This window comes from Lissotriton helveticus, chromosome 2_1, assembly GCF_964261635.1.
Source record: "Lissotriton helveticus chromosome 2_1, aLisHel1.1, whole genome shotgun sequence".
Lineage (NCBI taxonomy): Eukaryota > Metazoa > Chordata > Amphibia > Caudata > Salamandridae > Lissotriton > Lissotriton helveticus.
Genome location: NC_136059.1, coordinates 1,800,961,936 through 1,800,988,786, shown reverse-complemented (window position 1 = coordinate 1,800,988,786; position 26,851 = coordinate 1,800,961,936). Strand labels below are relative to the sequence as shown.

General features: G+C 45.2%; 1 protein-coding gene across 1 annotated transcript in view; it reads right to left on the bottom strand.

The window, feature by feature from the left end:
• LOC144818900 (cystine/glutamate transporter-like) overlaps positions 1-26,851 on the bottom strand; it is an 868,430-nt gene that overhangs the window by 556,311 nt on the left and 285,268 nt on the right. The gene's annotated exons all lie outside the window — the stretch shown is intronic.

Sequence of the window (26,851 nt, the reverse complement as noted above, 5' to 3'; positions counted from 1 at the left end):
GGCGTGGAGTCACTAACCCCACCCAGTAGCGTTGCACCGATCGTGCCTCAAAGAGCAGCGTTTTTCCTCCGGAGCTGGAACCGTCACTGTAGAACCAAGTAATGTAATTATATAAAAAGAACTGGTAATGTGTGCCCTGACACCTTCTGTGTTCTCCTGTGTACAAACATCATGAATAATACGATGTCGCACAAAGCACCAGTAATAGGGTGACCAGAATTTTAAAGCCAAAAAACAGGAAATTTCACAAAAATAGAAGAAGCTCTACAATTTTACTTCAAGCAATGACAGCGCTCCTCAGCAGAGAATTACAGAACAGGCAGTAAGAACATACAAAAATCCAATTTATAAGCCCAGTAGAACATTGCAAATTGGTTAGAAGCTTTCTCCATACTAGCGTCAGTCACTATGGAGAAATTCCCTGAGCAGGGCCCTGGCTTGGTCCAGTACTCCAGGAATATTCACAATGAGGATTTGAAATGGGGAGGCAATGGTTGGATAAATTATGACAGGGAATTTAGAAGGAAAATGTCACAGGGCCCAGAGATGAACTGGGATCAGAAGGAAGTGCAGCTCTGGATGGAACACATGGAGGCGCGTGGTCAGGCTTCTGCTAGCGCGCAAGGTAGTCTCCCTGGTGGGCAGTCTGCAACGGGGGGGGTCTTATCAGTTTCGGGGCAGGGGCGAGCATGCCTTTCGTGGAGTCCGCAGAGGAGGTGGGCAAAGAGGGGGCTTCAAGCGATGCCCCCCGGGGACATGCCGTCTTTTCAACAACGGGTCTTGCTCCTGGGGTAAGACTTGCAAATTCCTTCATGCGTGTAACTCCTGTGGGGGACCCCACCCCGCAACCTCTTGCCACACTAAGCAAATCCCGCAGCCAGTAGGAAGAGGGGGCAGCAAAGTTGAGGCGTGCAGCAAGCCTCCAGATCCCTATCCCCTGCCCACTTTTTCTCAATCAGCCACAGTGCAGCACCTGGGCAGTAGTATGGGTTCCTTTTCTCCATCCTTCCCTCCTCACCCCATCCCCCTATCTCAACTACAAGCTCCCATAGGGGTGTCCCCAGTTATTCTAGACAACATCACTCCCTTGCTCAGGCGCATCCCATTTACAGGTCCACTGGGGAGCAAGGACGCAGACAACCTCAAATCTGTTAAAGAATAGCCAGAGGTGGTTAGGGCGAAAGTCGAAAAGGAGAGAGCGTTGGGCAGAGTAGGGGGACCTTTTTTGCTTCCTCCACTGGAGAACTTTGTCGTGTCACCACTGGGGGTAGCACCCAAGAAAGAACCAGGTGCCTTCAGACTCATTCATCCCCTCTCTTATCCTAAAGGGTCCTCAGTCAATGATGGTTTGGAAGAGGGAACATGCTCTGTGTCATACTGTACTCTGGACGTAGCATTGGATCTGGTCAGGAGGGCAGGAAGAGGGGCCTGGTTAGCCAAAGCAGACATTGAATCAGCTTTTAGGTTACTACCAGTCCACGCGAGTAGCTATCACTTACTAGGTTTCAAGCTGGATGGTAAGTTTTACTATGACAAATGCATGCCCATTGGTTGCGCTGTGTCCTGTGCGTATTTCAAAGCTTTCAGTTGTTTTCTGCAATGGGCACTCCAAGACACTTACGGTGTAGAAGGGGTTTTAACATTACAATTGGGGGTTGGGTCGCACACTACTCACACACCAGCGGGATCGCCTCTAAGGACTGTGGTAAGTGTAGTTCGTGTTCCGCGATGCATCTTCTTTCGATTCTCTGCTATCTTCGCTATCTTCCCCATCCCGGGACTCGTGTTTCGGGGTATTTACCCCTCATCAGCAGGGATTAGGCCGTGTTCTGGGGTTGCCGGTGGCTGCCAAATATTGCCAGGTTTAGTACCACTCAGGCGCGCAGGTGCGGGGACCCAGGCTCATCAGCCAACTGCTCGAGGGAGCTTTAACATTACAATTGGGGGTGGGGTCGCACACTACTCACACACCAGCGGGATTGCCCCTAAGGACTGTGGTAAGTGTAGTTCGTGTTCCGCGATGCATCTTCTTTCGATTCTCTGCTATCTTCGCTATCTTCGCCATCCCTGGACGCGTGTTTTGGGGTATTTACCCCTCATCAGCAGGGATTAGGCCGTGTTCTGGGGTTGCCGGTGGCTGCCAAATATTGCCAGGTTTAGTACCACTCAGGCGCGCAGGTGCGGGGTCCCAGGCTCGTCAGCCAACTGCTCGTGCGAGCTTTAACATTACCATTAGGGGTGGGGTCGCACACTACTCACACACCAGCGGGATCGCCCCTAAGGACTGTGGTAAGTGTAGTTCGTGTTCCGCGATGCATCTTCTTTCGATTCTCTGCTATCTTCGCCATCCTGGGACAGGTGTTTCGGGGTATTTACCCCTCATCAGCAGGGATTAGGCCGTGTTCTGGGGTTGCCGGTGGCTGCCAAATATTGCCAGGTTTAGTACCACTCAGGCGCGCAGGTGCGGGGTCCCAGGCTCGTCAGCCAACTGCTCGAGGGAGCTTTAACATTACAATTGGGGGTGGGGTCGCACACTACTCACACAGCAGCGGGATCGCCCCTAAGGACTGTGGTAAGTGTAGTTCGTGTTCCGCGATGCATCTTCTTTCGATTCTCTGCTATCTTCGCTATCTTCGCCATCCCTGGACACGTGTTTCGAGGTATTTACCCCTCATCAGCAGGGATTAGGCCGTGTTCTGGGGTTGCCGGTGGCTGCCAAATATTGCCAGGTTTAGTACCACTCAGGCGCACAAGTGCGGGGTCCCAGACTCGTCAGCCAACTGCTCGAGGGAACTTTAACATTACAATTGGGGGTGGGGTTGAACACTACTCACACACCAGCGGGATCGCCCCTAAGGACTGTGGTAAGTGTAGTTCGTGTTCCGCGATGCATCTTCTTTCGATTCTCTGCTATCTTCGCTATCTTCGCCATCCCTGGACACGTGTTTTGGGCTATTTACCCCTCATCAGCAGGGATTAGGCCGTGTTCTGCGGTTGCCGGTGGCTGCCAAATATTGCCAGGTTTAGTACCACTCAGGCGCGCAGGTGCGGGGTCCCAGGCTCGTCAGTCAACTGCTCGAGGGAGCTTTAACATTACAATTGGGGGTGGGGTCGCACACTACTCACACACCAGCGGGATCGCCCCTAAGGACTGTGGTAAGTGTAGTTCGTGTTCCGCGATGCATCTTCTTTCGATTCTCTGCTATGTTCGCTATCTTCGCCATCCCTGGACACGTGTTTCGGGGTATTTACCCCTCATCAGCAGGGATTAGGCCGTGTTCTGGGGTTGCCGGCGGCTGCCAAATATTGCCAGGTTTAGTACCACTCAGGCGCGCAGGTGCGGGGTCCCAGGCTCGTCAGCCAACTGCTCGAGGGAGCTTTAACATTACAATTGGGGGTGTGGTCGCACACTACTCACACACCAGTTGGATCGCCCCTAAGGACTGTGGTAAGTGTAGTTCATGTTCCGCGATGCATCTTCTTTCGATTCTCTGCTATCTTCGCTATCTTCGCCATCCCTGGACACGTGTTTCGGGGTATTTACCCCTCATCAGAAGGGATTAGGCCGTGTTCTGGGGTTGCCGGTGGCTGCCAAATATTGCCAGGTTTAGTACCACTCAGGCGCGCAGGTGCGGGGTCCCAGGCTCGTCAGCCAACTGCTCGAGGGAGCTTTAACATTACAATTGGGGGTGGGGTCGCACACTACTCACACACGAATGGCGAAGATAGCGAAGATAGCAGATAATCGAAAGAAGATGCATTGCGGAACACGTAACTACATTGACCACAGTCCTTAGGGGCGGTACCGCTGGTGTGTGAGTAGTGTGCGACCCCACCCCCAATTGCGGTGTAGAAGGGGTGACTCATTAATTGGATGACTTTTTGTTCATCGGGAGCGACGGGACACAGCTTTGCTCCCAGGATTTGTCAGACTTCGTACTTCTCACTATCCACCTGGGGGTTCCCCTAGCACCTGGTAAGACAGTTGGGCCAGCTCAAATTTTGACTTTCCTGGGAATAGAGATTGATACCATTGCAGGTGAATCAAGTGCGTGACCTGGCGATCAAACTTCAAGCCGCTAGAATTATCCCAGCGGGGAGGGTCTTTGCCAGGAGACTTGCGAGGGCCACTGCTAACTTCTCCAATAAAACACTACATGGTGAAGCTGAGCAAAGGCCTTCAGCATGACTTGGCCATGTGGGCTGAGTTCCTGGTTAATTTTAATGGGGCAGTAATTTGGAGGGCTCCCTGGGCTGGCAGCCATGACCTTGCCCTATTCACGGATTCATCTGGCAGGCACAGTATTGGCGCCATCTTAGACAGGGATTGGTGCGCTCAGAAATGGCCCAACGCCTGGCCTGAGAAAAAGGTTACAGCAAAGATCACTGTCCTAGAGCTTTTTCCCATCGTGGTGGCTTTCCACTTATGGCCTGCAATACTGTCAGCCAAAAGGGTCCTGCTTTGGTCAGACAACTTGGCAGTGGTGCAAGCCATAAACTCTCATTCTGCCAGTTGCCCCTTGGTGCTATGCCTATTGCGAGAGCTGGTGCGAGCTTGCCTGTACAACAATGTAGAATGAAGGGCGTGCCACATTCAAGGTACCAAGAACATTGTGGCTGACGCTCTCTCTCGTTTTCAGTGGCAACGGTTTCAAGATACATGGCCGAGAGCGAGAGAGGAAGCCACCCCCTTCCCGGCACATCTCTGGTACCTTTTGAAGTGGTAAATCGAATGAGGGCCCTGGGGGAGCTGTCGCTTGCACCTAACACCAACAGGAGATACAAAGCATGCGTTGAAAAATTTTGCGCCACAGTGGGGATGTGGGAAGACTCTGGGGCAGCCGTTGAGATGAGAGTACAGGCTTTCATCCTGTGGGCTAAGGACAACAAGAAGAGCCACTCCTGTATAACGGGCCACCTAGCAGCCATCAGCCACCATGCCAAGATAAAGGGACAGGCTGACCCGACTAAGGCATTTGTAATCAGGGCAGCTTTAAAAGAGTGGGCTAGATGCGAACCTAAGGCACCTGACAGCAGATCCCCGATTGACTTCCAGACACTGCAATGCATGATCACTTGGCTGCCCCAGGTTTCCACCTCAGAGTTCGAGGCGTCACTGTTCGCATCCACTTTCAGCTTGGCTTTCTTTGGTGCTTTTAGGATATCCGAGCTGGTGGCAAAATCGAACAATGACACGACGGGGGTAGCAATGCAGTGGCAAGACGTGTCAGTGATGTGGGATGCACTTAAGATCACGCTGCGGCAATCTAAAACTGACCAACGGGGAAGAGGGAATGTGTTTTAGTTGCAAAGTCTAGGACTGCCCAATTTCTGCCCAGTTAGTTTGCTGGTGGCATATTTAGCCATACGCCCGGCTAAAGATGTGTATCTCCTCATACACGCAGATGGCACCCCTCTCTCCAAATATCAAGTGGAACTTGTTGTGCAAGCATGGCTGGTTTCTTCAGGTGTTTCGACACCAGGCAAACGCTTCTCCACGCATTCCTTCTGCATAGGCGCAGCCACCACAGCTTTCTCCGAGGGTGTACAGATAGAAGGCATAAAACAGGTGGGGAGATGGCAATCTAATTGTTACAAGAGGTACATTAGACCAGAAAGCAATATTTAAGTGTCAGTTAATATTCTGATTGTTAGGAGTGTTTTTTGGGACCAAAATGCAGAATTATCAAGCTAACCTGGCCACTAGCCATATAATCTCGGAGCGGCCAGGTGAAGGCACGGTCCCGCAACAGTTTTCTGGTTATGTATCGTTTTGCAGTGTAGTTTTCATGTGTGTTTAATATCGTTTGGCAGCGTGGTTTTAATGTGTGTTCAATAAAAGTAGTTTCATACCCCACTTCTCTTTATTTACCAGGAACAACGGTCTGGGTGTTGGGCCACGAGGGTTTCTCCCAGTTGGCTCTGTGGGCCGAAAGCAGGAAGTGGAATCACGGGTTTAGAAAAACTCAATTTATATGGCGCGGAGTCAATGGCCTGCGTTGGAATGGGGTCCTGGGAATTTTGAAACAGGAATTACAGGGGAGCCCCCATCCCCCAGACATGCTAGTACTGCACCTGGGAGGGAACGACCTGCCTATTCTGCGTAAAAGATTCCTGCTGAGGGACATGAAGGTGAACATTACCAAGATAGGTAACTTACTAGGGTCCTGCGAGCTGTGGTGGTCGGAGATCACGCCACGCCTGGTTTGGCTTGGGGCACGCTCTGGTCAAGCGTTAGAGGTTGCACGCAGGAGAGATAACTGCTCTATGCGTAGATTCGCCGAGCTGATGGGTTTTGGCTTCATTAGGCATGGGTAACTCCAAGCCAAAGCCACTGGATGCTTCGATGAGGAAGGAGTACACCTCTCCAGAGTAGGCATGGACTTATTCCTGTTGGACCTTCAGGAAGCCTTGGTGTCAGCGGGTTGTGTGTAAGAAAGCGAGCTCAGGTGGGGGGCCCTGGCTGCGACGGTCGCCACAACCAGGGCTGTGGCGGAGTTACAGGACGATCCAGAGGCGAAAGGTACTCAGGAGTACCCTATTCAGAAGCACAAAGGGTGCTGAGGCCCAATATCCCCGGGAGATCTGTGCGGTGGACACTGGGGTACGACGGCACCCCGTTATCCTACGGGCGGTTGGAAACCTGGACAACCGGGGGTCGCTTGAACGCTCCACCACTCTTAGGGGGGGTGTGAGCAAGAGGGTGGACCAATGGTTCACCGGATAGGGGAGGGGCTATCCTCTCACCACAACCGCTAAGCACCAGCTGGCCAAGGCCGCGTTGCTACTTTGCCGATCAGGTGGCAAGCTGCGAGGGGCGGCTTGCCTTTGGATCGTCTGTAAGATAACCCACCATGTTTTGGCATAAGATATGCTAATAAACCTGCAGCTACCTTTTCCCATCTACAAGTTGTCTTGTCTATTTATTTATGGAATATACAATATGTTATGGGGGGCTGGTGTGCGGGCAGACATTGGCACTATGGGTTTGTGCCGCACAGAAGCCAGAAGAGTATGTGGTGTGCAAGATAATTTTCGGAGAGGAAATCAAAGCAACGCGATCTAAGGCAATCATCCTCACAGGGGGGAGACTGACAACCACACCTCTTTATTTTGAAATTAAATGCTGCCCTTAAACCCGTTTGCTTCTTCAAAGAAGGGCTATTTGGTTTATTTATTTGTTGCACCTCAAAGAAAAAGTGCACCCATGGACAGCAACTTGTATAGCAAACTGAATTGTGTAATATTTAATTCAACTGTATATATAAAAATACTTTCTTCTGAAATTAAATGCTGCCCGTAAACACGTTTTCATCTTCAAAGGAAGGCTATTTGGTTTATTTATTGATCTTGTGCATCACTCAACAGCTCACGGTTGACGGTGCCACTATCCTGGGCACTGGCAGACTCATATCCCCGGCACCTTGTGGCCTTAACCAATCATTGTTCATCTATAGCCCCCGGGGCCCGAAGAAAACCCCATCTATTTATTGCTGATACTAAATGTGCGTCATTGAATGCTTTGAGTCCCATGCTGGGCTTAAAGGAACCCCGGGCCTAACTTGCTGTGTTAGATCAGCTCAGCTGCTATCAGTGTGACCGCCGTCAGCAAAGGAAACTTCTGCCGGAAGCCTGTATCCCCGTAGACAGGGCAGGATGGGTCACATGTAGAGGCAGGTACTGGGGAAGAATCGGGCACCTTAAAGGCAGGTACAGGCCAGTTCTACCTCCTGCTCACCATTTCGGAGTACGAATTTCATGACAATCGCTCATTTAATTAATTTGGAGCGAACTTCAGGTCAGCAAAGAAAGTGTGCACATGACTATGACAACACGATTCAGCAGCAAGCAAGCCAATTATTCTTTTGTCTATCTTTTTGTGTGAATGTTCGGTTTTCAGTTTATTTATGTATGCACTGTACCAAGTACTGACCTAGGCAGGATTGTGCTGTTTTGTGTTGTTTATGTTTAGTGAGGCTCGAAACAGGATGGTAAAATTGACCTTGGTGTGGGTGAGGCACAGGGAAGCACTGCTGCCAGTATCATGCCAGCTCCAGAGCCCTAACCTTCCCTCTCCAGTGCTTTCCAACCCTGTGCCTCACTAGTGCCAATTTGAAAAAGAAAGCATGCACTGTGTTCTCGTAAACAGGCCTGTGATTTAGCATAGCAGTTCTCTGATTATACAGAATAAGCAGTTACCAGCGACATTATCATTGGAAATATTTGTATTGATGTCATAACTACAGTTTCACAATTGCTTTATGACTCTTCTTGCTTTCTAAAATGTACTTGAAAATGCACCATTTGCCCACACCTTTTACAAAATGTTCCCAGGGGAGACCCTGGAATCCTTGTAATGACAGGCTCACTCACTACGCTTGCTTGCCACAGGGCACTCATCATGAACTTTTACGCCTCACCACTTTCAGATGTCACCAGCCGCCACTGCCTCTGTGCATCAATTACACCAACTCTCACCCCAAAGACTGAGCAGTCTTAATCAGTGGATGGCAAGTAGAATTAATTTTAAGGTTCATGTGCCCAATGCAGAGATGTGTTGCAGGTATGGCAGTGGTAAAATGGCCAGGGTTGCTTGAAACACCTGTGTGTAATCTTGGGCCACACCCTTGACTGAATAAATAGTCAGTTCAGATGATTTATGTGTCTGCTGCAGAGATACATACAATTAGTAGGTCAAAGGTTTTTATTTCATGTAACATAGCTCAAAGGGTAAATGCTTTTGTTTCAGATATCCTCATTTCGCCCACACGCCCCAAGTTGCATTCAAGGATAAAATCGATCAGTGCTTTTATGACCCACTAACAATCCTCTTCAAGTGCCCTCCCCCTCAACTTAATTTATAATGCCTTTCAAGTGGCTTTAACTCCCTCTTTAGTCACTCAAGTTTAATCAGTGGGTCAGTTGGATAGTAATATAGTAACAGCCCTCATAGAACTAGCTGATTCCATCAAGTTCCTGCAGGATGAGAACAGGCAGGCCGTCCTCATCCTGCTTGACTTAACAGCAGCGTTCGACACCATCTCGCATGTCATTCTTATCAACAGACTGCGAGAGATTGGCGTGACAGGCACAGTTTTGGCATGGGTCACATCTTTCCTATCTAATAGGTCCCAAACTGTGTCCTTGGGTCCCTATCTATCCAGCGAGAAACCTACAACATCAGGAGTCCCCCAGGGGTCCATACTAAGCCCTCTCTTCTTTAACATCTATATGGCACCCCTCCTCGCTGTGATAGAATCGCATGGGATCCTCGTCACGTCATACGCTGACGACACACAACTTGTCGTCACGATTGACAAAAAGTGTGCGAACGCAGAGTGGCGTTTCCAAAACTGTCTTTCGGATGTTTTCCAGTGGCTAAACAAAAATCATTTAAAATGTAATAGTGCAAAAACCGAAATCATTCCTCTGAGTAAAGATCTTTCCTTTTGTCCGAAGGACTGGTGGCCCATAGGATCTGAGCCCCCCCCCCAGTGCCGTGCCTTCAGCACGTAACCTGGGTGTGCAATTTGATTCATCCCTCTCCTTCGACGAACACGTCAGGATCACGGCCGGACGCTGTTTTGGACTTATTAAGTCTCTAAAGAAATTCTTTGATCTCCTCCCCATTGCAGCCAGAAAATCAGTCACGGTAGCTTTTATACTTTCCCGACTTGATTACTGTAATGGTTTAATGGCGGGAGTAAAAAAGTCCACCCTCAAAAAGCTGAAAAGCATACAACACGCAGCTGCCCGTCTGGTGCTGGGACTTCCTAGAAGGTCATCAGCCTCCATGGCGCTGAACACTCTCCACTGGCTACCCTTACATAAAAGGATCCTTTTTAAACTCCTTCTTACCGTCTTCAGAGCTATGAAAAACTCAGGACCCCTTTATCTTGCAAAGCGCTTTGCATGCTATCATCCTCCGCGATGTCTGAGATCCTCTGGAAAAAATCTTATCATCATCCCAAGATTCAAGTATAAAACCAGGGGCGGGAAAACTTTCACCGTCCTGGCAGCCAGGGCATGGAACACCCTTCCGGTCAATCTTAGATTGACGGACAAGGAGAGTAACTTCAGAAAACTTCTAAAGACATGGGTCTATCAACAATCAGACATCTTTGTATTTGCAGCTACATAGCGTCAGCCTTTTTATCTTCTTTCATCTTTCACGTACCTGTTGCACGCTATCTCAGCGCCAAGATGCTCCTTTCGGAGCGAATGCCTGCGCTTTACAAATACCCAAAAATATCAAAAATATCAAATATCAAATAATATACACTGTCAACATTTTAAATATATTTTGTGCTATGAAAAGGACTACAGATCAGCGTACTTAATATTCTACAAAGTACACACTCTTACCAACAGAGCACTTCGTTCTCACTTTATTGGAAACTTCTGAAGTAACACCCAGAGTACACAGGTATGTTGTTCAATTTGTATACAAGGTTCCTGCCTGCCACTTGACTTCCAACCGCTCCCATCCACACACTGAACTAGAAAACAAGGAATTGGTGCATTTCCTCAAAGTGAAGCATGTACTGCTGGACCTCGCCTCCACTTGCATTCTGCAGCATCGCACAGCTAAGCACCCTGAAAGTACATAAACCCCCTGAGTGTTTTAACCATCAATTACATGTCCAATGCTTTTTGTACAGTCTTGTAGCCTTATGGCAGTCAGTGTACACCAACGATTCACCCTATGATTACATACCTGATGTTTGGTGTAGAGTTTGGCAACATTATAGTAGCCAATTGAAACCAACAATTTACCCTGTGATTTTTTTAACTTGTGGTTTTCGTCACTAACATGCAGAAAGTACTCTCAGTTGGCATCGTGCATGATATTTTTCACATTTCCCATATTTTTGTTTTTCTGTTATGCAAACCATTCACTAAGATGTAACAGAGTTTGCACACTTTCACATTCGTTCACAACGTTAAGCATTTCTGAGGTGTAGCGTTTTTCTACAGTGCTTTATCAGGTTTGTAGTACCACATGAACGTGGAATGGTTTTCAGCAATGCATTATTAACATTATATTGATTATTTACACTGAGTTGGAATTTACTGAGTTCATTGTACATCGGGGAAGGGCACAAAGTATAGTTAACATGTCTAACTCCCAAGTGAATCTTTTTGTGAACATGATTGCCGCAGTAGGCAGTTTAGATTCATTGTTTTAGGGTACATACATTATTGGTTACAAATGGATAACATTTTAGAACGGGAGCGCCTCCTTGCAGCTTTCCTCCATCTACACACCTCCAATTTCAGCTATTTAGCTGACGATAATGGTGATGCGTCCCCAAAGGAGCTCTGTGGACAAGAGGCTGCATGTGCAGTTGTCAGCTTTAAACCCACCTTCTGCATTGTGTGTTCAAATCAAAGCAAGCTTTATTCGGTATATAAAATATATCCATACAAACATTCTTCGAATAGAAACAATTCATCATAAATGCAAAAACAAATTCATGGATAAAAAAATTCCCAAGGAACATTTCTCATGTCGGCATTTCCACCCAGAATAGTTTTCTTAAGACACATCTCCTCATGAGTATAAGTAGAGCATACCGTTAATATTTACATGTGATCTCAGAAAGCAATAAAGAATAAGAAAATAAAGTCATACAATAATTCATACAAGAAAAGGTAAAAAACTTAAATTACCGCTTATTATCATCAAAACGTTATATTGGGTAATGTAATGGGGGATAGGGACTGCAAATAAATATATTACAAATACTGTCTATTCAGTTTCATAATTCAGCATTTCCAAGTATGAAAGATACTTTCTTCGTTTATATGCCATCTGAATTATAAGAATAACCGTATTACATATCAATATGTTTTCCAAATTGCGAATAAGATAAAGAGCGGATTCATGAGAATACAGCTTATTAACAATAAAAAGTGGTCGTAAAATTAATTTGCTAATGTCCCTATAAAACTTATGAAAGAGTATAAAATGAAAAGTACTCTGCGAGATTTTACCATCACACGGGCACTTAGGTAGATTAGCGTACTCAGCCTTAATCCCGTTAAATAAAATCTATGTTGTACATTTCTTATAAAAACAAGATACGGTTGAGTGCCCAGTAAGATTGGTCCTACATAATAAGATCTGACACCTAGTTTTGTACTCAACTCAGCTACCCTCGTTAATTCTCTGGATTTGAAGAGTCACCCTTTTAGCTCCCCTTTACTGTAGGTCTATATACTCTCAGGATCTTTTAAATTAATTTCCATGTTACACTCAGTTAAGAGACTATGAATATAATGTAACCATGGTATGTTCCTACAGTGGTCAAGTTTAAGGCAATCCAGGATTATATCTTTGGTAAAATGTGCTTCTTCTTTAAACCAAATTCGATGCCACAATGTGAGGGCGGCCATACTAATCAGATCACTAAGGTATGGTACATCTGTCTCCTTATGGACTATATAAGTAGCTTTTGAGTTTGGAACCGATAATACCCTTTATAGAAATGTATTTTCAAGGGTATGTAATGGGGAGATATCTGCCATGCCCCATAGGGCTCCACCATAACAAACCCCTGTGGTGCACTTACTCCTGTATAATTTTTCAATTTCACATGTCGGTTTATTACCTATTTTATGGGAGAATTTGAGGATAGCCTCGCTTGATCTCAAAAATGTAAATTTACATGAATAAATATGTGTTGTCCATAATCATTTGCTAATAAAAAGTAATCCCAGGTAAGAAAATGTGGATGTCCTTTCAATAGGTACTCCCCCAACATAGTGGGTTCTACTCTTGGCTTTGCTTTTCCTACACTTCATGTCTAGTGTTTTACTCCAATTTATTTTTAGACCTTTTTCGGTCATGAAGTTTGAAAAGTTATCTATCAGAAGTTGGAGACCGTTTGCAGTCCTAGATATTTGGACTGCATCATCTGCATATAATAAAACTGGGATTACACGTTTACCAACAATAGGGGCATCAGCTTTCAGATTCTGTAGTAAAAGGTCAATACCAATAATATAAAGCTAGAATTAACTAAAATAGGAGACCAAAAATCAACATTACACTTAAAAATATCAATGGGGACCCCATCAGGTCCTGCAGCCTTCCCGCTTGCACTGTTCTTTAGGGCAGTTTTTATCTCTTCTACGGTAATAGATTCTATTTTAGGAATATTTAATAAAGTAATATAATGGTTTTCATCTTTCAGTGGCCTGTTGTGAAGGGTTAAAAATACACTCAAAGTGGGTTAACCATTCTTGTGACGTCTCTGATATATCAACCTTTGCAGACGCAATATCTTTAAACAAAGGTTAGTCTATAGTTTTCCAAAAAAGGAAAGAATTCTTAGTCTCAGCTGCTTACATCAAACTATCCCACGCATTCTTCCTGATTTCAGTCTTTCTCGAATTTAAGACTTGCTTATAGATTTTCCGAAGGATGCACATTTTAGCTCTATTCCTGGGATTAGCTTTTAATTCTTCCTTCTGAACCCTGTTTAATCTGGAACATGGTTGGTTAAACCATCGTGGGCAATTATCCCTATTTTTCTTGTTTTTAACTTTGAAATCTTTAGAAATGTTATCAGAAATATTTTGGAAGGCCGTAACAGTATCGATATTACTAGAGAGTTTGTCCAAGTATGTTTGTATACGGCAATTCTTTTTTTGGACTACATTCTCCATACAAACTGTGGGGTCAATGCCTGTCCACTTAATAGAGATCCCATTTTCACCTTGTGTTTTGATTTAATTGCAGACACATGCATTTCCTCTATAATATAAGTTAGAGTTCAACCAAAGGGGGTGATGGTCACTAAACAGACTGGGCTGTATAAAACATTTATCGACAAGAAAGCTGCAATTCCTTGATATTAAAAAGAGATCAATACATGAAGATGACCTAGCCACCTCATATGTATGATTACTATGTACTCCCTCATAAGCACCCAGCTCCATGATTTCTAAATTAAGTTTATGCATAACATAATTAATTGCTTCACCGTAAGAATGATGTGGGAAGTGAGGAGAACGGTTACCAAGTTCATCCTCATAGCCACATTGGTATCCTATCACGAATTTACATAATTCGCTTTTAAAATCACCAGCCCAAATGAATATATACTCGCCCCCCAATCCCTTTAGAAAATTGTCCAGCTCTGCCTCCATTGTGATAATTATCCTGTGTCTCATATTACCACAAATGTTATTGTAGAAGTTAATAAATATGATGTTCTGCTTGCCTTTGACACTGAAGAGTAGAAGCTTGAAGTACTGTGAATTTGTATACATTTTGTTTAAGGTCAGGGGAGAGGACAACGATATTAATACTGCTAGGCCTCCATTCGCTCTCCCAGCCTTAGATGGTATTGCTTTAGAAAAAATAGTTTAAAAACCATTAATGTGAAATACTTCTGTCGACCATGTTTCCTGTATTAAAATCAAGGTGCAATGCTGAATGCTTTGAAGCTATGCTATGTTGTGCAATTTATTTTTACTCCCTGCAAAGTTTCATGACATAATTTACAATGATCCCACCATTGGACGACTTGTTAGATCTATACCAGTCAAGCTGATAAAAGGGGTGGAGACATTGCAGACATTTAGTTTCGCCACTTCCATGGGGTCTGCTTATATACTAATAGGTAAGATAGTATGGCTACCTTCATTTAATAGCACTGCTTTTGCACATGCTTCTTCTATTGGTGTGCCCAAAGGCTTGAAAATATAAATACTATCATCTAATTGTACTCCGTTTGGGAAAAGTCAGTCAACCTCGCTACAGCTTCTTAAGGGGGCAAATCTATTCGGAACAGAAGGCATCATGAAATTAGCAGGGCTATTTTGTGCTCTACCTGTTGGGTGGGGCTGTTCAAGACTAGATCTGTAAAAGTATTCAAGCGGTAATGCAATAATGGTATCATTGGGGTGATCACATGGCCAAGTATATTTTGCTGATACTTCTTCCAGTAAGCAACCCACCACTTCAGAGTGGCGAACGAAAGTTTACCTCTACACAATCTCCATCGCATGACTTTTCCCCTTTACCACTCAGCTGACTCTTCTTAACATGATTATTTCTTGAGATAAAAGTCTAGCACTACAATGGGTGTTACTGGTTAAAGAGTGTACAATCCAGTTCTTCAATGATTCCCAGGTTTCTGTGGAATTGTCACAAAATGTAGGGACATTTTTTAAGACAATAACATAAGGAGTAGCCTGAGGGTGTAATCTAAAAGAGTACCCCTGGTACCTCTTAGGTTGTTGATAGCCTTCAGTTGATCGATTATATTTAGGGGCATTTTGTAAATTACCATTCATCGTTTTAACAAATGGATGTAATCTAGATGGTCCAGGCACTTCCTCAGTTTGTGTTACAGACGATTGATGAATATTAACCTCTACTGTTTTACTTACATGACTTTTTTTTCATTTTGTGTTTTCTTATCAATTTTCCTACTAGACATAGACTTCTGACATAATTTTGGTGTCCGTAAAACTGCAACCAGTTCCATTAATTGGGTGATGTCTTTTTGCCCTAGTTTTATCTCAGTCATAACCCGCCTTTCAATAGTGTCAATTTTGCCATGTCTCAATACCTTGCATATATCGTATTGACACTTCAGGTCCTTTCATCGGCTCCCTTCTGTCTGGTTTTAAGATCTTTCCCTTTTTTTAGTTCTCTGAAGGCTATTCTTTAATGGTCCTGGTGCTATGTACTGTTTACACATTTTCGATGTGGAGAAATCAGATCAGGTGTGTCCAATGCCGTGAAAATTTCAAGGGGAGTTGTCAATACACAGGGACCTGGCCTAGTGGGATGATTTAGCTTGGAATTGTTAGGACTGTTATCCTTCAAGCTGTTGCTTCTATTACTCCTGCTATTGCAGTTATTCAAGTACTGTACTTCTGGCTCAGTGCCAATACCATTTTCACTATCATGATCTTCCAGAACAGACTTAGGGCCAGATGTAGGTAGGGTTTTACCGGTCGGTAACGGCCGAATTCGGCCGTTACCGACCGGTATTTGGCATTTGATATGTAGGGGCAGGTAAACAGGGAAAATCGGTAATTTTACCGATTCGGTAAATATACCGGTCGGTAAATTTACCGACCGGTATATTTACAGAATCGGTAAAATTGATATGTAGGTGGGACTCTTCTGAGTCCCACAAGGCCTACAAAATCGGTATTTTACCATCAAATTGTATTTGATGTTAAAATACCGATTCAGGTGTGCATGCACATGTGTGCATGCACACCTGTGCCATATGACAGGCAGACCTGCCCTTAGGGCAGGTATGCCTGCCATATGGCCCCCGAACCTTTTGTGGGGGTGCTAGAGGGTGTCAAAGTGACACCCCCTGCACCCTTGTCAAAATCGGTATTTACCGAATCGGTAAATACCGACCGGTAATGCCCCATACATTCCTATGGGCTTCAAAGCCCATAGGAATGAATGGAGCATTACCGGTCGGTATTTACCGAATCGGTAAATACCGATTCTTAACGATTCGGTAACTGGAACATCTGGATGTTCCTACATACCCCCACTTCTTATTTACCGATTCTTAATTACCGAATCGGTAAAATTCGGTAATTAAGAATCGGTAAATAAGTTTTACCTACATCTGGCCCTTTGTCTCCTTTTGGGCAGCGTTCAGGGCCGTCTTAGTAGCCGCTAGTCGCTCCTCTACCTGAACGATCTCACTATTTATAATGCCCAAAGCACTTTTCAAATAGTCTGTGATCTGCGCTGTTTTAGCAGCAGACTTCCCCTTAGTTGTTGACAGTTTTCTCTTCCCCATTTTGCTTAATACGCTCCAATACGAGTAAGAAAAAATTAAACTCCTTACTGGTAATATATGGCTTCTGGTCCCAGGACCAAGAGGTATGGCCCAGCCCAGCCTCGTCCAGTCTCGGATGGGAGCAGATGGGCCAGCCCATGGCCTCACCCAGGCACAGGCCAGGCATGCCTACACGCATCCTGTGCTGCGGGATCCCTGGCCGCTATTTGAGCACCTCCTGGCGCTCTCCTCAACGTTGGCGGTGTGCGTGCTGCAGAGGGTGCAGGGAAGGAAGTATTGTCCCTAACACAGGCCTGGGACCAGCGATGAAATCGGCAATCCGGCAATCTGCTATAGCGGGCAAATCCACTGTGGCACAACAAACAGAAATGTTCAAAGACATTGTTTGTTCATGCAAAGCTCAATACAGAAGGAGGTTGAAATGTGATGTATTTAAAACCTAGTACAAGGATCCTTAAACATAAGTGTGTTTAGGGATGTAATAAAGAACAAATTAATATTATTGCTGAATGCTATTTACAATATATAGTTTACTACTACCAGATGGCAACTTTTAGAAGCAGAAAGGAGGACATTTTTGGAAAATACATTGTGACAATGACTGGAATTATTAGGAGGATAATGTGCTGCATTGCTAAACACTTTTAAGGTCCCATAGGCGAGATTCACTGGCTATGCCAATGCTTCTTTTAATTGCTAATGTGTAGAATTTCACGATGTATCAGTAACTTGATGGGGTCTCTAACTTTGATTTTATACTTTCAGTTTACTGAAATCACACTTTCTGTGTCAATCTTTACTCACTTATTGACATATTACTGAAGCGTGTGGTTTCTAGATAACTGGAAGTGAAATGTACGCGGCGAGTCATTGATTGCGTTTATGCTCAGGCTTAACATAAAACCAATGAAAATCCCCAATATTGGTGCGTTTGTCTCTTAAAATTAAACTGAAGTTATTCTTCACATGAAGAGGTTATTGAACGTATATAAATTATTCTCCGCTGGAGCAACCCAGAATAGGTTGTGACAAGTAAGTGCTTGGAAAGTTGTTTGATTTGTATGTGGCTTACTCCACAGGAAAATTATTTGTTCTAGCATGCAAACATCTTGTGACCCACCCCAAAGGAATATGGTGGTGCATCAGTCCTTTTTCACCCATGTGAAAGCACTGCCTCATACTTTTAAAAGAAGTACTTTATGAAACTTTCCTGGGTGGGGAAAGTGCATGAAAATATCTGTCAGCACCCACAATATTAAATGTTTTTGGATATTCACTGCTCTTTGCGTTTGAACCAAAAGTACTTAGAAATGGGATTTCTGTTTGGCTAGGGCATGAGCCTAAGCCAGGCAGAAACCCCCACTCTAGTCAGAGCAAGGAAGTTTCCCGCAGAAGATAACCCATGCGCACCCATTTGGTAGCTTGGCAGAGCAATCAGGCTTATCCCAGAGGCAATGAGTAAAGCTTTTGCGCAACACACCCACACACACACAGCAGTGACACACTAGGCACACCACAAAAGAAACTCCAAACAAAGTTATATCAAAAATAGCCTTTGTGTTACTCATCAAACACATTAGAACAAAATCACATATATACACTGTGCCACCCAGCACTTGGTATGACTTTACAGGGATTATACACGTTACAGGGCCAATCGGGCTACTGTCAGAACCTCATAATTCACCATTAGTGTAGACACCAGTAACTACTGGTAACATTGCACTGAGCATGAATGCCTTAGACATGAACATCATAATTACATGAGGCCCACCTTAGGCCTAAACCTCATCAGCAGCAGTGCACCCTAGTATCACACTTGCAGCAATGTACACATCACGACTGGTGCACTGCACCATAATCAGCGCATCACCTGCGCGGTCTTTTAAGGTACCTGGTGTCCTAGGTATAAGCTCTTGGCCCACGTGCCCGCGGATCTTCTAAAAGATGGCACCTCTCATCCCCAGGGGCCTCCGTCGAGGTCTCACCCTGTTCAGGGACACAATCTAATGAGCAAAGGGGCGGGAGTGCAACCCACCCTGCCTCCTGTCCTGGAGAATCTCTCTAGTGCTGTGAGCATGATCAGCCGGACCGGGACCTCCGTAGAGGTTTTCCTTCCGTCTGGTCACCCACAGAGTCGGCAATGTTCCCCTAAGGTAGGGGAGGGAACACCATTGCCCCAAAGCAACTGCCCCAGGTCCCACGGGCACCTACTGACTAGGGGAGGGAGGTTCGGGGTTCCACACAAACCCTCCCACCTCAATCGACACCAACAGTAAAAAGATGACCGGCGGCACATGGAGCGAGGTCTCCTTTAACTCAATTCTCCCCACAGTGGTCAAATGCCACAGCCCCTTGCAGGACCGGTAGCAAAGTCTCCGGTGGCTTTACGCCTGGAAGGCGGCCCCACCCACAACCAGGCTTTGCTGCTGCCTGGCTTATTGCCTTCTGTATCACAGTGCACATCACAGCTCCCTCCCACTGCTGGGCCCCGCCTACAACCAGGCAACAGCCGCCTGGCTTCAGGCAGCGGTGCAAATATCTCGGGCACCAAAAAAAAGTAACGTGAGGCGTTCCACGTTCTCCTCTGCACCGGACCCACTCCTCCACACAGCTACATGCAATACACATGCAATACACATCAGGCAGGCACAAAGACACATAGCACACAGAAAAGCCCACTTCTAAAAGTGGCATTTCTAAAATAGTGATAATAAATCTGCAAACATCATTATGCAGCATTCATTACCACTATTCCAAACATACCAAAATTTATCACACTATTCCTCTCATGTCAAGAATTACAACCGAAACACATATCAGCGAATCCCGAATGCATTCCTATGAGAGGGCAGCCTCACAGTAGTGAGAAACCAAAATGGCTGTTTGCCACTACCAGAACATGCCACACACTTAAGGCACATGTACTACCTTTTACCTACGCCGCACCTTGCCCATAGAGCTAGCTAGGCCTACCTTAGGGGTTACTGATATGTAGTAAAAGGGGAGTCACACACGTGGCACCCACTTTAGGTGCCACGTCACAGCAGCAGAAAACTGCACGTGCAGACCCTGCAATGGCAGAGGCCTGAGACATGTTTGCAAGGCTACTTTGGTGGGTGGCGCAAGCAGCGCTGCAAGCCAACTAGTAGCATTTAATTTACTGTCCCTGGGTATATGAGATACCACTTTACAAGGGACTGATAGGTAAATTAAATACACCAAACAGGTGTAGCCCAATCTTACCAGGTTTCCCATAGAAAGCACACGCGCTTTACACTGGACCTAAAACCACCAACACCAGGTCAGACAAAATACAAGGAGGAAGGTAAAAAGTTCTGGGATGGCCCTGCAAAGAGGGCCAAGTCCAACAATTTCCTTCTCCTGCTCCTATCATCAACTTATCATAGTAAAAAGTCACTGCATGGAGGATTTTCCCCATTACAAGTGAGCTTTGCACTGATTTAATTTTGCCTATATGCAAATTCAATGCATAAGAGTACTTTTTGCACACCTCAGTACACTGAGGTTCACACACAATATTGTGTAGATCAGGTCTACAACTGTGAATGTAGCATTATACTATATTCAAATTAGAGAGTAAGAGAGTTATTTAGACCATGGAGGGTGGCCTGCCCGCTGGCCTAGTCAGTTTGGCCTCTGATGTTTTGATATAGGACCACCCAACAGATTTAGAGGTCCCTGCCTGCCTATCAGGTATCTCTAAGCCTTTGGTGGAGCCTTAACACTAGTCACTCCACTGCAGGCTCAGAGGCACATTAGCTTAGACCACTTAAAACTCCTGTTTGATTTGCAAACACAAAATTAGTGGCCTGATGTGCAGAGAGTTTTCTCCCTTAACAGCAGAGCATTGAGGAATTTCATTGTCTAGGACCACCATGCTTTGCAGCACAATGGCAGGCAGACCTGAATGTTAAATCTTTCCATCAACTGAGTCAGCTGGTGTGCTGCCCGTGGACGCCCTACACTTGGCCCACATTTCCAAAAAGTGGGAGAACCACAATTGTGGCAGATTGGAAGCCCCACTGATTAATGGCTGGTTCCACAGTCCGTCAGACACTAAATGACTCCCTAAGCTTCCTCTCTCAGTCCCCTATTTGGTTCTGGAGTTACAAATGCATGTTCACAGTAAGATATTCCTCACAACCTTATCATCAACTTTATTTAAAATAGTGAACACCAAGCACATTTTCAACATTACAATACTTAACTATTCAGAAAAATCCTCATTTTACAATGTAGAAAAAGTTAGATAACTAAACACACACCACAACTCAACATGTCTAAAGAAAGAAAAGTTGTACAAGAGTTGCACAGGAAGAATAAACTGTGTGCCATTATGTGAACTCTCTTTAGTGATGGCCATACTTTTGAAACACTGAATGAACAATTGTTTGAATTTCTTATATCATAAATTGATTATAATTAGCAACCCATTAGAAAATGAGAAATTGGGTAAGCTATCAATTACCCACACAAAGTATATTACTTCATTTCTTACTTTCAAATAGCTACATAGGTAGAATGGCATACAGTCAGTTCAAACCCTCATAAAAATGGATGATTATTCCTTTGCTGTAACTAGAGCTTGTACATCATCTCAAGGTAATATCAAACCTCTATGCAGAGGGTATTCCATTAGTTGAAATGCATCAACTCATAAGCATAGACTTCTGATTCTAGGTCAGAACCTGAGCTATCTCAATGTAATAACATGCAAACGTAAGCTAATGCTATCCTCCCTAGATTGTACATGTGCTCTAAGACTTAGGGCCAGATGTAGGTAAATACCATTTACCGATTCTAAAATACCGAATTTTACCGATTCGGTATTTTAGAATGGGTAAATGGTATGTAGGTATTCATTTGGTAATTTTTACCGAATCAGTAAAATTCGTTAAATACCGATTCGGTATTTACCAATACGATATTTCCCATTCATTCCTTTGGGCCTGGAGGCACATAGAAATGAATGGGATTTACCGAATCGGTAAATACCGAATTAGTAAGAGGGGGAAGACCTACAAGGGTGGGAAGGTGTCACATTGACACCCTGTTGCACCCCTGAATAGTGCATGGGTGCACATGTGTCACACATACATGCCCTAAGGGCATGTATGTCTGCCACATGGCACTGTTAAAAAAGCACAAAATTGCTTTTTTAACAGTTTTCGTTATTTACCACCAACTTGTAGTTGGTGGTAAATAACGAATCCTTACAAGTGAAATGCACTCACTTGAGTGCTTACTACATTAAGGATTCTGTAATTTACAGAATCGGTATTTAAGAATTCAGTAATTTACCGATTCCTTAAATTACCGATTCGGTAAATTACCGTATCCTTAAATTAGGCCCCTACATCTCAAATGCCTAATACCGGTCGGTAGCGGCTGAAATTCGGTAATTTCCGTTGTTACAGACCGGTATTAGGCTTCCTACATCTGGCCCTTAGATCCAAGTAACAAAGAAGAGAAACACTAGTTCCATACGTTGGCCACTGGAGTGGGTGGTAAAGAAAAAAAGATGGCAATCATTGATAATTCATAAATTACAAGGCATGTGTGCTTGCTGTACAGTAGATGAACAACCTCTGTAAACTTAGTGAAAAGTCATGCGCTGTTTCATATGATATATCCATTCTGCTAGAAAAAATGCAGAAGATTATATACAAAAACAACAAAATCTTCTAGTAAGCGTTTCCATTTGTGAGCTCGAAAGCATAGATCTCACCAATAGGGGTGGGAGACCACTTCTTCAGGTGACATTAAAAAAAACTTTTTTCGGAGGAGCTACGGTAGCAACTAAGATGGCCGCTTAGGCTCCCGGCTCCGTCGACCTCCGTCCCCCGCCGGATGATCCTGCTACTAATCCTGAATTTTCACCCTGCCTCCGGGCGTGTGAACTGCTGTGCTGCACTTTGGAGCGATCCCGGGACTTTTACCACCTTGGTGGACGGAGTTATGTCGAGTTTCAGTTTGGGGCCTACACCAGCTTGTGAGCCGGGGACTCGAGTACTGGCCCAGCGGGTTCCAGTTGAACAACATCGGCCGTGGGTGATCTACAGGGTCCGGTCCTTTGATGTGGAGAACTTTCTAAGCCCGATTTTGACGGCGGTTGTTGATCTGGCCTGAAAATCGACGGAGGGTTGACGAGGCACGATTGTGGCTGTGGGCGGAGGTCCCTGACCCGGAGACCCGGTCTGCCGCGGCCGATGTTCGCTGGGTCGGGGTCTTCGCTTGCGGTAGCGTCGCGTGGTTTGTGGCCTTGGTACGCCCTGAGTCTCCCTCCGTGATAGTCCGTCCCAATTTTGCCGTTTCCCCCGGGGAAGACCGGTGCCTCTGGGGGACGCGATTATGGTCGACTCGGAACGAAATGTGGTGGGACGGACTGAGTCTGAACCATCGATGCGGACTGTACTGGCAGCTATCGGAGCACTACATTCCCATGTGGAGTCCATTTTCCAGAAAATGATAGTGGTCACATACGGACATGGGCATGATGGACCGGACCCTGATCCATTGCAATATCCTGATCGGCCAATACCACCCACGGAGGTCCTTGTAACGGAAGTGGGCCCTGTGCCACGAGGGGTGTCGGAGCTTCATGTCAGTGTGATGACCGACGACCGGGAACTTGGTGCTCTCTACGGATTGCCAAGCCCACCATCATTGCTCACTGAGTGTGGATTAATTGGTGCTTCCTTTCCGGAAACCCTTGGTGGGAACTGTCTACGAGACGAAACAGTGTTTTTCCCCTCTCCGACACCTTTACTATGATCGCAGAGACAACGACGACGGGAGCTCATGGCGGTGAGGGACATCGTCGATGGAGTTCCCAGTGACTTTAAAACTTTGCTTCGCCTCGGAAGGAACTTTACGGAACTGTTTCTGCATTTTGACTATCCTGCGGAGGCGACAGTCCGTCCGGAAGGGGCTTGCACGACTGATCGGAAAGTTCAAGGATGAGACTGATTGCTGGGGCTTGGCACCGTGGGCTTGCTGAAGTGGGATTCGCTACCATTGTATTTACGGGAGGTCGGGTGGTGTTTACTGTTTCCCCTGTTTCGTTTTATATTGCTTATTAATAGAGTTGTGGGTTTTATCCTGGGGGATTCTTGGTTCTGGCGAAGGGGAGGGGGGACCAGGGGCCCGTACTGAGGTGTCCGTCTCCATTTTTTCTACTTTTAGTACCTAGTTAGATGGGGCGACAGGCACACTGCTAGTTGGGGACAGGCGTAAGCCATATGCAGGGGTGCAGGGTGGGGGGAGGGGTGTTCGTCTTGTTAGTATTTGTAGTTTTTATGTTTGAAATCCTTTAGAATCCTGATATAGGGGGTCTTTTTGAGGCGCGAATTAGTGTTTTGGGTGGATGGGTTCTGGTGGGGTATTATTAGCATAAATTAGCCAAATGTCCCCCAAACGTTTAGCCTTCGCCACCCCTATTTTTCCTTTTTTTCTTTTTGGGCCTTAGCTACCACTGCTAGCCAGTGCTAAGTGCTTGCTCTCACTCCCAAAGACACGGTAAAGTTGGCTTACATCTGATTGGCATATTTAAATTACTTAGAAGTCTGTAGTAAAGTGGTAAACCATATATTCAAGGCTGGTAAATTAAAGGCTACTAGTGTGCTTGCAGCACTTATTGTGCCGCCCACTTATGTAGTCCCTTAAAATATGTCCAAGGCCTGCCATTATAGACTGTTGGCAGTATTAAACTGGTAATTTGACTTGGCAAATAACCCCTTTACCATATCTTTGTCTCACTTTTTATTACATATAAGTGTCTCCTAGAGTAGGCCCTAGACAGACAATAGGATAGGGTGCATTGGAATTAAAAATATGAACATTTACAAATACATTTTACATGTCTTAGTAGTGAAAAACTCATAATTATATTTTTTACTACTTTGAGACCCACCTCCCTCATAGAATAACTGTGGGTAACCCTATTACATGTAATAAGTGATAACTTTTGATTGGAAGCAGGTAGGGAAGTCATTTTCTGTGTCTTACGAATTGTAATTTACAATCCTGTTCAATTCTAAAGTGTGATTTTAAGTTACAATTCTAAAAATGCCAGTTTTAGTAAGTGGAAAAGAAAAATTAGGACAAAAAGTCTTAGATAGAACGTGCACTACTTATAGCACTCAGATGAGTGTCACATATATAATACGCTATTTCAACTAGATCAAAACTTTACGCAACTTTTACTCAAAAAGCAACAGTTGAACTGATCCTGAGTGCGCCCAAAAATTTGCATGGAACAGTCACTCCGTGGTGTCTTGAATTGTTGTTTATTCACAATTTAGCTGCCAGCAAAAGATGGATCACTTGAATCCCAATGCATTTCGGTTGTCTGATTCACCCTTCTTCAGGGGCATCTACAAACATATAGTAATGTCAAAAATTGTCTCATACATAGAATCAATGTTGTGTATACAATAGAAACAAATGGCTCTTTAGCCAGTGAGGTACATTGAAACAATAAGACATATCAAAAATATGAAAGAGAATTGAGTAAAGACCATCATATATATACCCCAGCTGAAACCATAGCTGGAGAAAACTATTCATGCAGAGAAAATTTTAAGAGATCTTGGATTTGGTCCTGTGTGTTTCTTTGTCATTTTACTTTTAGAAAGTTGACATTTTCCTTTTCTAATCATTTGTTGCCTGCGGCTTTTTCCTGAGTCACAACACTCGGTGTAGCTGGCTTTTGTACATTCCTCCCAGACAGCCACACAATATAGGGAGTAGCTGTGCCTGGATGGGCCATCTCAGGCAGGATGTGGGGGCGGAGCTGTTCACAGTTCCACTTGCACTTCAGGGGACTGTGTCCTGCCCTCACACAAAGAACTTCACATTGCATGCAGACAGATTGGGATGAGGACAGAGAGGCAGGAACTTCAAAACACTTCTGAAAGGGGAAACCTCCAGAAGCTTCTCCTACCTCAAAGGGGGCACCAGGCAAAATAAAGGCCCTTTTACCCACTCGTCAGTTCACTTTCTGGACCTGTGGAAGGACTCTCAGAGGACTGCCTGTTGCAGTGGACTCTGTGAACTTCAAAAGACTGTTGGGCTGAACCAAGAAGGACTGTTCCTCTGCCTGAGCCCTGCCCTGGGCCCTCAGGTGTCTGCCTTAAGCCAGGCAGACCTGAAGGTCAAACCTTTCCATCAACTGAGCCAGCTGATACACTACCAGTGGAAGCCCAACACTTTTCCCACATCTTCATGAAGTGGGAGAACCACAATTGTGGTAGATTGGAAGCCCCACTCCTTTGTGAGCCCTGCACTTCTCATTGAACCCAGCACTTCCAGAGTAACTCCACGGCCTAGCTGACTGGCCTTCTGATCAGGGCCTCAGGGATAGAAATTCCCCTAACCATCTTGAACCCGCAACTGGACTGAGTGAGTCCTGGACCTCCAAGTTGTGCCCCTCTAGTTCTAGACAGTGGTCGGCAGTAGATGTTTCTGTAGGGCGGTGACGTGGGCAGGGGGAGGGGCAGGGTGGGAGGTAGTAATGTATGGATTACGGAGTTATACAGGCAAGTAAACATTTAAATAAATAAAACAAATTTTGTTGCGTGCACTGCATCACCAAATGTAATGCAGTGCGCGCAACGAAATTCGTTTTATTTATTTAAATGTTTACTTACCTGTAAAACTCCGTAATCCATACATTACTACCCCCGACCCTGCCCCTCCCCCTGCCCATGTCACCGCCCTACAGAAACACCTACTGCCGAACGCTACTGGTTCTAGACCCTTGGAAGTGGTATTAAAGATGTCCAGATAGCCCAAATCAAAAACGTAGGATTTAGAATGTTATGCCAACCGGTGCATCACTGGTTGGCATGACTTAGTAGAAGGAGTATCCAGCTTCCCTCATCGGCTACCGCATGTAGGTTCATCCTCTTGGACATTTTTGAATTCCAAAAAAGAGACTAAGTCTGAAACAAAGGAATCTTCACCTCGACTTCATTTAGTGGCTCCCTGACAACTACGCCTCCTCCTTGCACACCTCCAGCTGCCTTGAC